This window comes from Mustela nigripes, chromosome 3 (genome assembly GCF_022355385.1).
Source record: "Mustela nigripes isolate SB6536 chromosome 3, MUSNIG.SB6536, whole genome shotgun sequence".
In the NCBI taxonomy this organism is placed as follows: Eukaryota; Metazoa; Chordata; class Mammalia; order Carnivora; family Mustelidae; genus Mustela; species Mustela nigripes.
Window position 1 is genome coordinate 78,342,395 of NC_081559.1, and position 12,946 is coordinate 78,355,340.

Consider the following 12,946-nt stretch of genomic DNA (forward strand, 5'->3'; position numbering starts at 1 on the left):
ATCAATTTTATTAATCTTAGTATAGTAGACATGAATACTGAATCTATCAAATATTATATACAAAAAAGTAGTATCCTCCACTTATATTTTATAATTGCTGTATGATTTGAGAATTATGAAGCACAGTTTCTATATTAGTATAGGTCAGAGTCATGGGAGTATGTACATATCATTTATTTATATTTAAAATCATTTGACCCTATTTATTGTTTTTGTTTTTTGTTATAATGATCAAATGCAGTGACTGTAATAAGTATTTGAACATCACAGACATCATGAGTAATCGCATAAATATATAATAAAGTACTCAATTCAGGGCACCTAGGTGGCTCGGTTGTTTAAGTGTCTGTCTGCCTTCAGCTCAGGTCATGATTTTGGGGTTCTGGGATTGAGCCTCCTGTTGGTCTGCCTGCTCAGTGAGGAGACTTTCTCCCTCTCCCTCTGCCTCTCCTCCCTGCTGCTGCTCTCTCTCTCTCTCTTCCTCTCAAATGAATAAATAAAATCCTTAAAAACAAACAAAAAAAAATCTCCATGCCATATCATCTACATAAAATATTAGAGTTTGTATCCAGACAAACTTTTTGGAAGAAAGAGAGTTCCAGAGAACCTGCTTTTTTTTTTTTTTTTTTTTTTTTTTTTTTCATTGCTACTTGATGTATTTATTTATTTTTTATTTTTTTTAAAGATTTTATTTATTTATTTGACAGCCGAGATCACAAGTAGGCAGAGAAGCAGGCAGGGAGAGAAGAAGACTCCCTGCTGAGCAGAGAGCTCCACGCGGGGCTCTATCCTAAGACCCTGGGATCATGACCCGAGCTGAAGGCAGAGGCTTTAACCCACTGAGCCACCCAGAGCCCCTTGATGTATTTATTTATTTAAGTAAGGAAGTAGGACAAAATGCTTGGACAAATATAGAATATAAACACTACATTTGGTAATGCAATAGTTATATTATTAGACATTATCATTATATTAGGGATTTTTCAGGATTTTATATATCCTCACTCCTTTTTTCATCCTCAGCGTCTAAATAAACTCAGGTGTTATATGCCTATAAGATTAATACCCTTTATATTTCTCTTGCAACTACTTAAAAAACTTCAATATTTATAGTGATGAACATTTGCAAATAAAAATAAAGGCATATGTAGAAGAATACATGCAAGTTCCTGATCCCTGGGTTCTGGGATGGAACCCCATGATGGGCTACCTGCTCCGCAGGGAGTCTGATTCTCCCTCTCTCTCTGCCGGCCACTGTGCCTGCTTGTGCTCTCTCTCTCACTATATCCCTGTGTCAAATAAATAAATAAAATCTTAAAAAAAGGAAACAAACAAACACAAAAAGAGAGGGACATACATATCCATACAGTTGGCCCTTGAACAACAAGCTCTTAAACTGCATAGGCCCACTTTATGTGGATTTTTTTTTATAGTACAGAACTATAAATGTCTTTCCCTTCCTTATGATTTGCTTCATAATATTTCCTCTTCTTTATTTTATTGTATGAATACAATGTATAATATGTATAACATCAGAGTATGTGTTAACTGCTTGTGTTATCAGTGAGGCTTCCAGTCAGCAGTAGGCTATTTGTAAAGTTCTTGAGGAGTCAAAATTAATATGCAGATTTTCAGCTGTGCAGGAGATTGGCCCCCAATCCCTGCGTTGTTGAGGGATCAACTCTGTGTGTGTGTGTGTGTGTGTGTGTGTGTTTATGTATATGGTAATATTGATTCCTTTCAAAGTAATATTTTTAAATTAACTTTTATTTTAGGGTAGCTTTAGATTTACAGAAAACTATAGCGATTTGTCAGTTAATGGGCCAACATTAATGCATATTAATAACTAAAGTCCATTCTTTATTCAGATTTCCTTAGTTTTAATGTGATGTTCTTTTCCCTTCTAAAATCCCATTTAGGATACCACATTATATTTAGTTGTCATCTATCCTTATGCTTCTTTTAGTTGTGACAGTTTCTCAGACTTCCTTGTTCTTGATGACCTTGACATCAAGGTTTATTGATCAGGTATCTTGTAGACTGTCCCTCCTTTGGGGTTATATAATGTGTTTCTCATGATTAGCCTGGGGTTATGAGTTTTGGAGAGAAATACCACAGAGATAAAGTGCCTGTCACACCTTATCAAGGATATATACTATCAACATGACTTATCGCTGTTAATGTTGATCTTGATCACCTGGCTGAGGTAGTGTTTGTCAGTTTTTTTTGCTGTAAAGTTATTTTCTCCCCCTTTTGATGCTGTATTCTTCAGAAGGAAATCATTATGCAACCCACCTAAGGAATGGGCGGTTAAGATCCAACTTTTTGAGGGTAGAATATTTACGTAAAACTATTCAGAATTCTTTTACATGGGAGTTTTGTCTCTTTTCCCAAATTTATTAATTTTTTTCAGTCATTTCATTGTATCAGTATGGGCTCATGAATATTTACCTTTTACACTGGGTTATAATCTAATACTACTTAGTTTTGTTACTCAAATTCGGCCACTGTTAGCTCTTTCAGATGCCTTCTATCCTTCTTTGACATGCTCCAATTAATTGTGTGTGTGCATACATGTGCAGAAGCACACATATACATATGTGTGTTTGAGCACTTCCTTACATACTAATAGAGATGGTCATGGCTCATCTTGTATATTTTTGCCACAGTAGTAGAATCAGTCATTTCTCCAAGTAACCCTTCTGTTGGACAATAGTATTAAAAAAAAAAAAACCACCCAATATCTGGAAAAACAAAACAAAACAAACAAACCTCAAGATCTGGGTGCCAGATATGTTTGTGGCTACTCATGTTTTGCTGCTTCTAGGTCTCCTCAACTGACATGGCAGGGAAAGATACTTGTGTGCATACTAGCTTGTGAATATACACATATCTATAAATATTTCTCTATGTAATCATTGTAACCATATTAACCTAAATATGAGTCCATGATAACGTCTTCAATTCTAATCCTTTATGGCATAGGTCATTCTAAACCTCTCCCCTTGCTTCTATGTAACCTCCCACTCAAACACTGAGACCTTGGCTTCTACCATCTGCTATTAATTTATTTAATTGTTCAGTTTCAATATATGTGTATAGTGGCTTCATAATTGTTAAGTTATACCACCATGGGAAACATCATAAACTAGAGTACAGTGAACTGTCAGGAGAAAGGGAATGAGGAAAACAAGAAAGAGCAAGAGAAGACGACTTAGTGAAATCCTAGACCCAGCTGAGACAAGCTTTAGTATGATTCCATTAATGACTGGAGACCAAATAACACCAGAAAGTTAGCCCACATTGAATATCTAGCATTTTATACCAATAGCTAATTGAATGAGGTCTCAGGGGGAGCATGAAGTTTTTCCTATTTGGTGGAGGACAAATCTGAGGAGGGGACAAAAGTGAGTCTTTAGCTACAAATATGTATAGCAGCTGAGGGGGTGAGGGGTGTCCCAACTAGTAAACAGGGTCTAAGATCCTGGTAGTATCTTCCACACAGGTGTAACTGGATGGTTTTGCTATTGTTATTGACACTGTTTTTCCAGGGTCCAATACTTGGACTCAGAATCCCTGATAAATGCAACAGGCCCTAGTGAACTGATATGTAATTGGTATGGATTCTAAAGATTATTTTCTATCCCAAGTTAAGACAATGAAAAGTGGTAAAAGGCTTCTGTGATTCTACTTTAAAATGGAGGGGTGCCTGGGTGATTCTGTCAGTTAAAGCATCCAACTTTTGATCTCAGCTCAGGTTATGACCTCAGGGTTGTGAAATTGAGTTCCATGTCAGGCTTGGAGCCTGCTTAAGATTCTCTCTTTCCCTCTCCCTCTGCCCTTTCCCCCCACCTCCACCTCATGCTCTTTCTCTCTCTCTCAAAAAAAAAAAAAAAAAAAAGACACTATTTTTTTTAAGTTAAGCTGGTTAAAATAGTTAACTTGCCTAGATGGTTGGTATATGTGACTCTGTAATATCTACTTATTATTCTGTGTAAAATATAACTAATATATTCTTTACAAGGTATATACATAAGGGATAACAACAAAAATAAGGCGAAAACAAAATCATCTTCATTTTATGATAAAAATCAAACATACCTCATTATTTTGGCTTCAGGTAAATTAGATGTGAAACTTTCCTATAGGGAAGGACATGATACAAAAACCTTTATTTTTCTGGAATGTATAATTACTCATTTATAATCTAATCTTCATTGTTTTGTTGATATTATATGTTAACTAGGGTTTTAAGTTTATAGCTTTTTCATGTTCTTTATGAGATCATAAAGGGAAACACTTGCAAGTGTTAAATTTGATTACGTGAACCGTGTATTTAAGACAGGCACAAATATAAATAACTGAACCACATATAGCCTTTATAGATTAAACAAATGTTCTCTGCTGTAACATGAAACACTTGCTTTGAAAACCATTGGGAGGGTGATTTTTGACATTTAAAAATGTGTTATAGACTTTACAGCTTTTATAATACTGAAGAGTGTTAGTTGAGAGAATTCAACACCCACTAGAATGCTTTTGAACTTCTTCAAAACACCTTACACATTTTCCTTTGTATTAGAGTTACTTCTGTTAGTTTTCCTCTTGAATGGTATATCCAGCAACAGCCCAACAAGTAAGAAGAAAACATAAGAGATAGATTGATTTCCTGTCATGAATAAGCAATCCTAAATTGATCAAATACATTTGATTTGTCTTTTCTGTTCTGTATATAACTATACACAGGATAGTAATGGGAAAAGTTAGAGATGTAAGTTTTATTTTTATTTTGTTTTTAAGAATTCATGTATCTAATTCAGATGCCACCAAAGTGGGTCATAGCAGTTCATGGCTGTGGAAAGAAGCAAAATAATATTTTACCGTTTTATTTTTTTAAAATCAGTAAGAGTATATTTAAAATCCACTCAGTATTAAGTTAAATCCACATTGTCTCTAAAGATTTATTCCAAAAAACATAGCTTCAACTTTTCATTTTGAGTGCAGAAAAAAAACCTTAGGTATCATTTGGTTCACATTGAAATCTATCATCTCCCTTCTAGGGGTCTTTCAGAAGTTATGATTTGTACATTATAAAGGCTTCTTAAACATGTTCAAACTTGAACAGAGTTTTCAACAAAGATACTAATGGATGGTTATAAGTGGCAGAGTGTCATGTCTTCTCTTTGGGAAAGTTTTGGTGGATTGGAACTCTTTTCCTATCCTGTCTAGATGTCATTTGTTTGTTATTGTAAACTTAAAGGTAGAGAAATCTTACAGAAACTCTTTCATCTCCTCACATTGGAACATCAGCTTGTATTTAAAGCCTATGTTATTATAGACTAGCCATTCAAAAATACTACATGGGACACCAGAATAGTTTCTTATATACATATATACATATCTGTGTGTAAGAGTTTCTTATATACATAAGAAACATGCATAATACATTATTTTTCAAGATTTTATTTATTTGAGAATGAGAGAAAGAGAGAGAGAGAGAGAGCGTGTGCATGAGCAGGGGGAGTGGGAGAAGGAAAAGCAGACTCCCTGCTGAGCAGGCTTGATCCTGGGACTCTCAGATCATGACCCAAGCCAAAGGCAGACACTTAACTGACTGAGCCACCCAGGTGCCCCCATGCATAATACATTTTAAATTATTTTTATCTTTTATTTTTCCTTGTGCTTCCCTAGCAACTCTGTGTAGATCCTGGGCTTTTCACTTACATCTATTCAGTTTACCTAGGTTCTAGGAAGAGCAGCTTGGGCAGTAATTTGGGGCAGTGGCCACAACCCAGACTCATAGAATAGGCTACCTCTTGCCTGTAACTCTAACCATGGTATTATGAAAAGTAAGAACATGCAGAATAATTTTGTTGCTATACAGGGATTCAACAGAAATGTGAGATCTCTTAGGAAGGAACTTGATACATGTCTCTCTATAGCAGGTTATAAGAAACTATTGATGGGAGGACAAGATTCAAAGCCAAGAAAAAAGCAGGATAAAAGCTGCATACCCTGTGTGTGTTCGTTAAAACTTACTGCTTGCTTGATTGACTGACCTGAAAAAAAAAATGTCTCAAGTAATTTTGACAAATGTATTGAATTTCTGGTAAGACTTGCTGATACTGGATTTAGCCAGTACCTATGTTAACAGAGAAACAAAATCATGTAGCTAATCTTATTCAGTAAATTCTGTTTTCATGTGGGATAAGATAAATTCCTTTGAAATGCCTATGCTTCCGAATTGAACCTTTTGAAAAAGCAATGTCAAGCCAATGAGAATAGGAAAAACAGGCCTTCTAACATCATAACAACCATCTCTAAGAAACTCTTGGTTTTGAGAAATGAGAAGTGACATTAAGACCCCTGTTGCATTAGAAGTCAGTGATGGTTTTCTGGTTTTCACTAGTGAGTATTTGCTGAATTCTATAATTTATGGTAGTTATGTCTTCTTTTGTCATTGTTGGAAATTTATGTTCTGCTAAAAATATTTATTCCCTTTAGATTTTATAATTAATTGTCTAGGTGACACTTCTGATATCTTCTATGGCAAGGGTTATATTTAATTTCTTTTTTCTTTTCATTTTTTTTCCTTTGAATGTTCTTTCCTTGCCATATTTATACTTAAAAAAATTTTTTTATAAACATATATTATTAGCCCTAGGGGTACAGGTGAATCATCAGGTTTACACACTTCACAGCACTTACCATAGCACATATCCTCCCCAATGTCAATAACCCCACCACCCTCTCCTGACCCCCCTCCCCCCAGCAACCCTCAGTTTGTTTTGTGAGATTAAGAGTCACTTATGGTTTGTCTCCCTCCCAATCCCATCTTGTATCATTCATTCTTCTCCTACCCCCTTAGCCCCGCCTGTTGCATCTCCACTTCCTCATATCAGGGAGATCATATGATAGTTGTCTTTCTCTGACTTATTTTGCTAAGCACAACACTCTCTAGTTCCATCCTTGTTGTTGCAAATGGCAAGATTTCATTTCTTTTGATGGCAGCATAGTATTCCATTGTATATATATATACCACTTCTTCTTTAGTAATTCATTTGTTGATGGACATCTAGGTTCTTTCCATAGTTTGGCTATTGTGGACATTGCCTCTATAAACTTTCATGTGCACATGCCCCTTGGGATCACTACATTTGTATCTTTAGGGTAAATATCCAGTAGTGCAATTGCTGGGTCAAAGGGTAGCTCTATTTTCAACTTTTTGAGGAACCTCCATGCTGTTTTCCAGAGTGGTTGCAACAGATTGCATTCCCACCAACAGAGTAGGAGGGTTCCCCTTTCTCTGTATCCCCGCCAGCATCTGACTTGTAATTTTAGTCATTCTGACTGGTGTGGGTGACATCTCATTGTGGTTTTGATTTGTATTTCCCTGATGCCGAGTGATATGGAGCACTTTTTCATGTGTCTGTTGGCCATTTGGATGTCTTCTTTGCATAAATGTCAGTTCATGTCCTCTGCCCATTTCTTGATTGGATTATTTGTTCATTGGGTGTTGAGTTTGCTAAGTTCTTTATAGATTTTGGATACCAGTTCTTTACCTGATAATGTCGTTTGCAAATATCTTCTCCCATTATGTCAGTTGTCTTTTGGTTTTGTTAACTGTTTGCTTTGCTGTGCAAAAGCTTTTGATCTTGATGAAATCCCAATAATTCATTTTTGCCCTTGCTTCCCTTGCCTTTGGCGATGTTCCTAGGAAGAAGTTGCTGCAGCTGAGGTTGAAGAGGTTGCTGCCTGTGTTCTCCTCAAGGATTTTGATGGATTCCTTTCTCACATTGAGGTCCTTCATCCATTTTGAGTCTATTTTCGTGTGTGGTATAAGGAAATGGTCCAGTTTCATTTTTCTGCATGTGGCTGTCCAATTTTCCCAACACCGTTTGTTGAAGAGGCTGTCTTTTTTCCATTGGACAGTCTTTCGTGCTTTTTTGAAGATTAGTTGGCCATAGAGTTGACAGTCTATTTATAATCACCTTGTTTCTTACAAGCACAGTTTTCCTTGCCTACTGTTTATGCCCAGCTTTAGAAACTAGTTTCTTTTCAGAAACTGTAAGACAGGGAAGGAAAGGGATAGGATGGACCAATTGAAGCTTGTATAGTAATAGTTCCTAAAAACAGTCAAATAGACAAAACAACAACAACAAAAATTCAACAAAACAACAAATCTGAGATAGTGATGGGGAGAGACAAGTAAGGAGATTGGACTGTTGCCACGAGAGACATCCTTTTATGGTTGATTTCATATTGCTAGTCTGCACATTGTCATGTGGACATAGGCCTCTCCCTTAGCTTCCACCTCCACCTTCTCTTCAGGTCATTTATTAACAAAACCATATATCATGATTATTACCTTCTCCATTTTCATTATGACATCCAGTTAAAAGTATCTATAACTCTTCACCAGGATTTACATTCTCTGACCTAACACTCATTAATGGACTATTTTTGCCACTAGCTTAAATTAAGTCAGTGTTGCCAAATTATCACAATTAACACTTTGCATCGGTATTTAGAAATTGTCTTCATATGTATGACAATTTATCACATGAAATATGTTAATAGATATTTTATAATTTCCATGAAAGTTAAAAAAGCAACAGTTTTAGAATAAGATAAAAAAGGACTGAGACAAGATAGAAAACATAATTTGCTGATAGTAAAACTTGCTTAAGGGTAGAAAAGTTAATTGCTTTTCCTTAAGGTTTTTAGAAAAACAATATATTTTAATTTTTCTAGGATGTTTTATGTAGAGTCAAGCCTATAGGCAGAGAAATTGATAGGAACTTTCTAGATCTATAATTTTATGAGATTAATTTCTTTTTGTATTATAAGTACCACTTTTTTAGAGTTGAAGCCTGTCTCTAGATTACTATAATACAATCAGTTTCATAGTGTTGTTGCGAGGATTAAGTGAAATGACCTTGCTGCGTGCCTAGCACAATAATTGTCACAGGATACACACTCAAGTAAATGTTATAATTGCCCCTACTGTTTAAAAAAGTAGACTCAAGTACAATTCAGAGTATAAACTTAATTTACATTTAAACATTGACAGACAATGGGACTTTTTTGGTTTTTTTTTTTTTAATGCTTTTCAGTCTGCCAACATACTGCATTACCTTAAAGTGAGAAATGTTTAGTGAAATTTTTGCTCGAATGAGATGATAATGCTAGTATTTGAACTCTGGTGTTTTGTTTTGTTTTATTTTTTTGATCCATCTCTTTCAATGTTCCCTCATGGAAATTTCCAATTTTAGTTTCTATGCTGAGAAATGCAGAGGATCATTTTCTAATTTAACCCTAGAAGAAATTCAGTTACAATGGAGAAATTGAATAAGAATTTACTTTTGCTATAGAAAATCATAAAAATTCAAAACTAAGGAAGTCATTTTTCTATACCTTTATTATACACATAAACTAAGGCATGTAGTAGTTTATTGACTCATCAACTGTCATGTAGTGTGTTCTAAAAATTGATAAAAAGTTCAGATAGTTCAGATGTCTATTTCTCAATCTAAAATTATATCTACTACCACACACTAAGTACAGAAAATGCATTATTAGCAGATTCTTAACATGGTCAAAGATGGATCCTTTTATTTCATAGTGTCTCCTGTATCTGGGTCATAAAAAGCAATTTTAGCAAATCCATACATACTCATACACACATGCAAAAACATCCATATATGTCCAATTGTCTTTATATGATTATGTGCAACATGCACGCATTTGGAGTAAATGTTCAGGATTGTAAATATGCAACAGTATGTGATATTCACTAATAAACTAAATGTTTTGCAAAACATTGTCCCAAAGCATAGTTTTACTAAAATGCTGGTTGGTGCTGACAATATAAAAGGTTATTTCCCTTCAACTTATCATACAAAATATCCAGTTTCCCGAATTTTGATATTAGCAAGTTTGCTAGAATCTACCTCCAGGAATAATACGGCATTGCTTTAATTCTATTAAAGTAATCCGTCATCTTATGTTGGATAGGAAGCCATAATATCAAAAGCAGGATATTTAACTAAAAAATAGCATGTATCATTAGATTTTGATTTTTATTATTCACTACATTCATTAAGAGAGGAAGTAGAATTCAGGGCTTCCAGGAAGAAGCAAACAAAACAAAAACTTTACTGGCATAACAAATTCTATTTAATTAGATGAGATGAGAATGTATATATGCATGTATTGGTTTGTTAAATTATGTCTTAATAGAGCAGAATCTTTCCATTCATATACATTTTTCAATGAAAGCTTTTCCTCTTAAGTGTCTTGTTTAATGGAAATAGTCCCTGTGTGGTAAAAGGAATGTCCAGTTACTTGTTACTGTAGATCTTGTTTAGCTAATGAATTGCCTCCAACAACACAATTTTATCTATTTTGCTGATTGAAATGCTGTAACTGATATAACTGATCCTTGTGATAAACCTATTCTTTTCTATACAGGGAAACTTGTTAAAAAAAGAAAATGCTCAAACAACTCTTTAGTAGAATCATCTGGTGATTGATTCTAATTGCTCTTGTCAAAATAGTAAAAGAAGAAAATTGTACAAGGTAACAGTTCTCAAGTTACCATAAATCGTCTGGGTTGTCCAGGGTAGTAGAGACTTGATAGATTGAAGCAAAAAAGTGCATAAATTTGAAAGAAGATACAAGTTTACCAATAAAAGGAGACTCATCCATTAAGATAGAAGAAAGACTGAGCCTAATAGGATAGTGATAAGGAGGTAGATTCACTTCAAAGAGCAGCATCTCAAATAACATCCATCATATTGTACTGAAATTCTACTACTTTAAAAAAAAAAAAAGCACCTTGAATTTTTAGTAAATGGAAAAAAAAAATCAGATTAGTTAAGCTCTTACTTAAAAGAGATCATCACAAGGTGGCACTGGCGGTGGCATTTGGACCATCATTAAGCACCACTTATTAAATAGCTGTGTGCCCTTGATATATATCTAGCCACCTGTAGAGTAAAACAAGAAATGAAAAAGAAATGATTCTTCTGTTTAAAAGTCTTGGGGCAACTGATTGACTCAGTCCAGAAACCATGTGGCTCTTGATCTTGGGGTCTTGGGTCCAAGCCCATGTTGGGGGTAGAGGTTTCTGAAAACAATAAGTAATTTAAAACATTTGAGTCAGTCTCATACACAGTCTGTAAATATGTAACATAGATCACTCTAAGTAACAATGTAATATGCATTTTTTAAAAAAAGTTTAAGTGTAGGGGCGCGTGGGTGGCTCAGTGGGTTAAAGCCTCTGCCTTCAGCTCCAGTCATGATCCCAGGGTCCTAGAATCGAGCCCCACATCAGACTCTCTGGTCTGCAGGGAGCCTGCTTCCTCCTCTCTCTCTGCCTGCCTCCCTGCCTACTTGTGATCTCTTTCAAATAAATAAATAAAATATTTTTAAACAAAGTTTAAGTGCTGTGCTGTGTTCCTAAAAAAATGCTAACTTGTACATTGAATGTTAAGTTATTTTGTGTGTTATAGTCCTTTTAAAATAATCTGTTTTTAAATTTATGTGTGCATCCTCCAATTTTAGTTTAAATATCAAGAAAATATTTAGATTATCCACTAAGATATTATTAACTATATATTTTTTTGACTCTGCTGAGTGCTATAATTTGAGCATACTTTCATTTGACTATACTTTTTTCAGTACTGTAATTATGTAATAATATAGTCTAGCCAGTCAGAAAAATTTGCCAGAATCCCCATTCTTCTTTGATTATAAAGTCTTAGTTGTTTGTATTCTGTTTCATAAAAAATTAGGCTCAAAATTACTTAGCTTTATGGCTTTAATTTCAAAACTTATTGCCGTGAATCATTGTTGCAGTCACCACAAGAGTAGAAATTCTTGCTAAATACTTACCAGTTCTTGCCAAGAATTGCACTCAAAGACATTGTCCATTCAGGTGTTCAATCAATTCCATTCTGATTTGTTTACAACTTGATTATATTTTACTTAACATTTAAAAAATCTTAATTCCATGATACTCATGAGATAGATGATGATTTTTCATTAATGACACCTCCTTTGTTATATAAATATTTGTTCTTTAATACAAAATTATAAAATTTGCTTCAGAATAAATCTTTTGCATTACATATTGAGAATATTTTTATTAAAATGTAGCACCTATAGGGGTTTATTTACTGGTTCCTCAAAATTTACAAGATGAAGAGATAAGTTCTAGAGGTTTTGAACATAGCTGAGGGCTTGCAGAAGAGTCTAAATCACTGAAGACATGACCTATTTGGAGGGGAAATGGACCTGAAGATCTCTTAAGGCAGCGTAGAAAAGTGGTAAATAAGTGATAATTTGAGAGGCATCATATCCATCTTTCCTGGTGGTCACATAAAATTAAAGGTGTATTATTCGGTCTCTTCTTGGGTTAAGAGAAGTACCAAGGTTCAGATGGCATCACTGTATAGGGATGAAGGAGAGATACCAGAAATCCTGTCCAAATGCAATCATAGCTTGAATTGATTATTCATCAAGTTTTTCCAAGGCAGTCCTGATTTATGCCTCTTTTTTAGTTTATTTAATGTCTGCTCCATTTCACTCATTACATTAAAGTATCCTTGTTTGCATAATAAGTTATATGGATTCTCTGTCAAACCCAATTGTCAAACTGAGCCACCCAATAAATGAGTTAGGTAAGAAAATAGAAATAAAATTACATAGTCAAAGCTATATGATGTGAGGAAAAAGGAATCATGCAGAAGCATAGGCTAAGGGTAGATGCTTCTTTATTCTTTCTATAACTAGAGAGCAGATATTTCCAACAATATTTTGTACATTTTCATCTCAAGTTATTTTGATTTTGATTAAAATATCTGTATGTGAATGAGTAGGCACATCTAAGGGAAAGAATCTAGAAAATATTGTACCTATCCTGTCAAAGACAAAAAGGAAT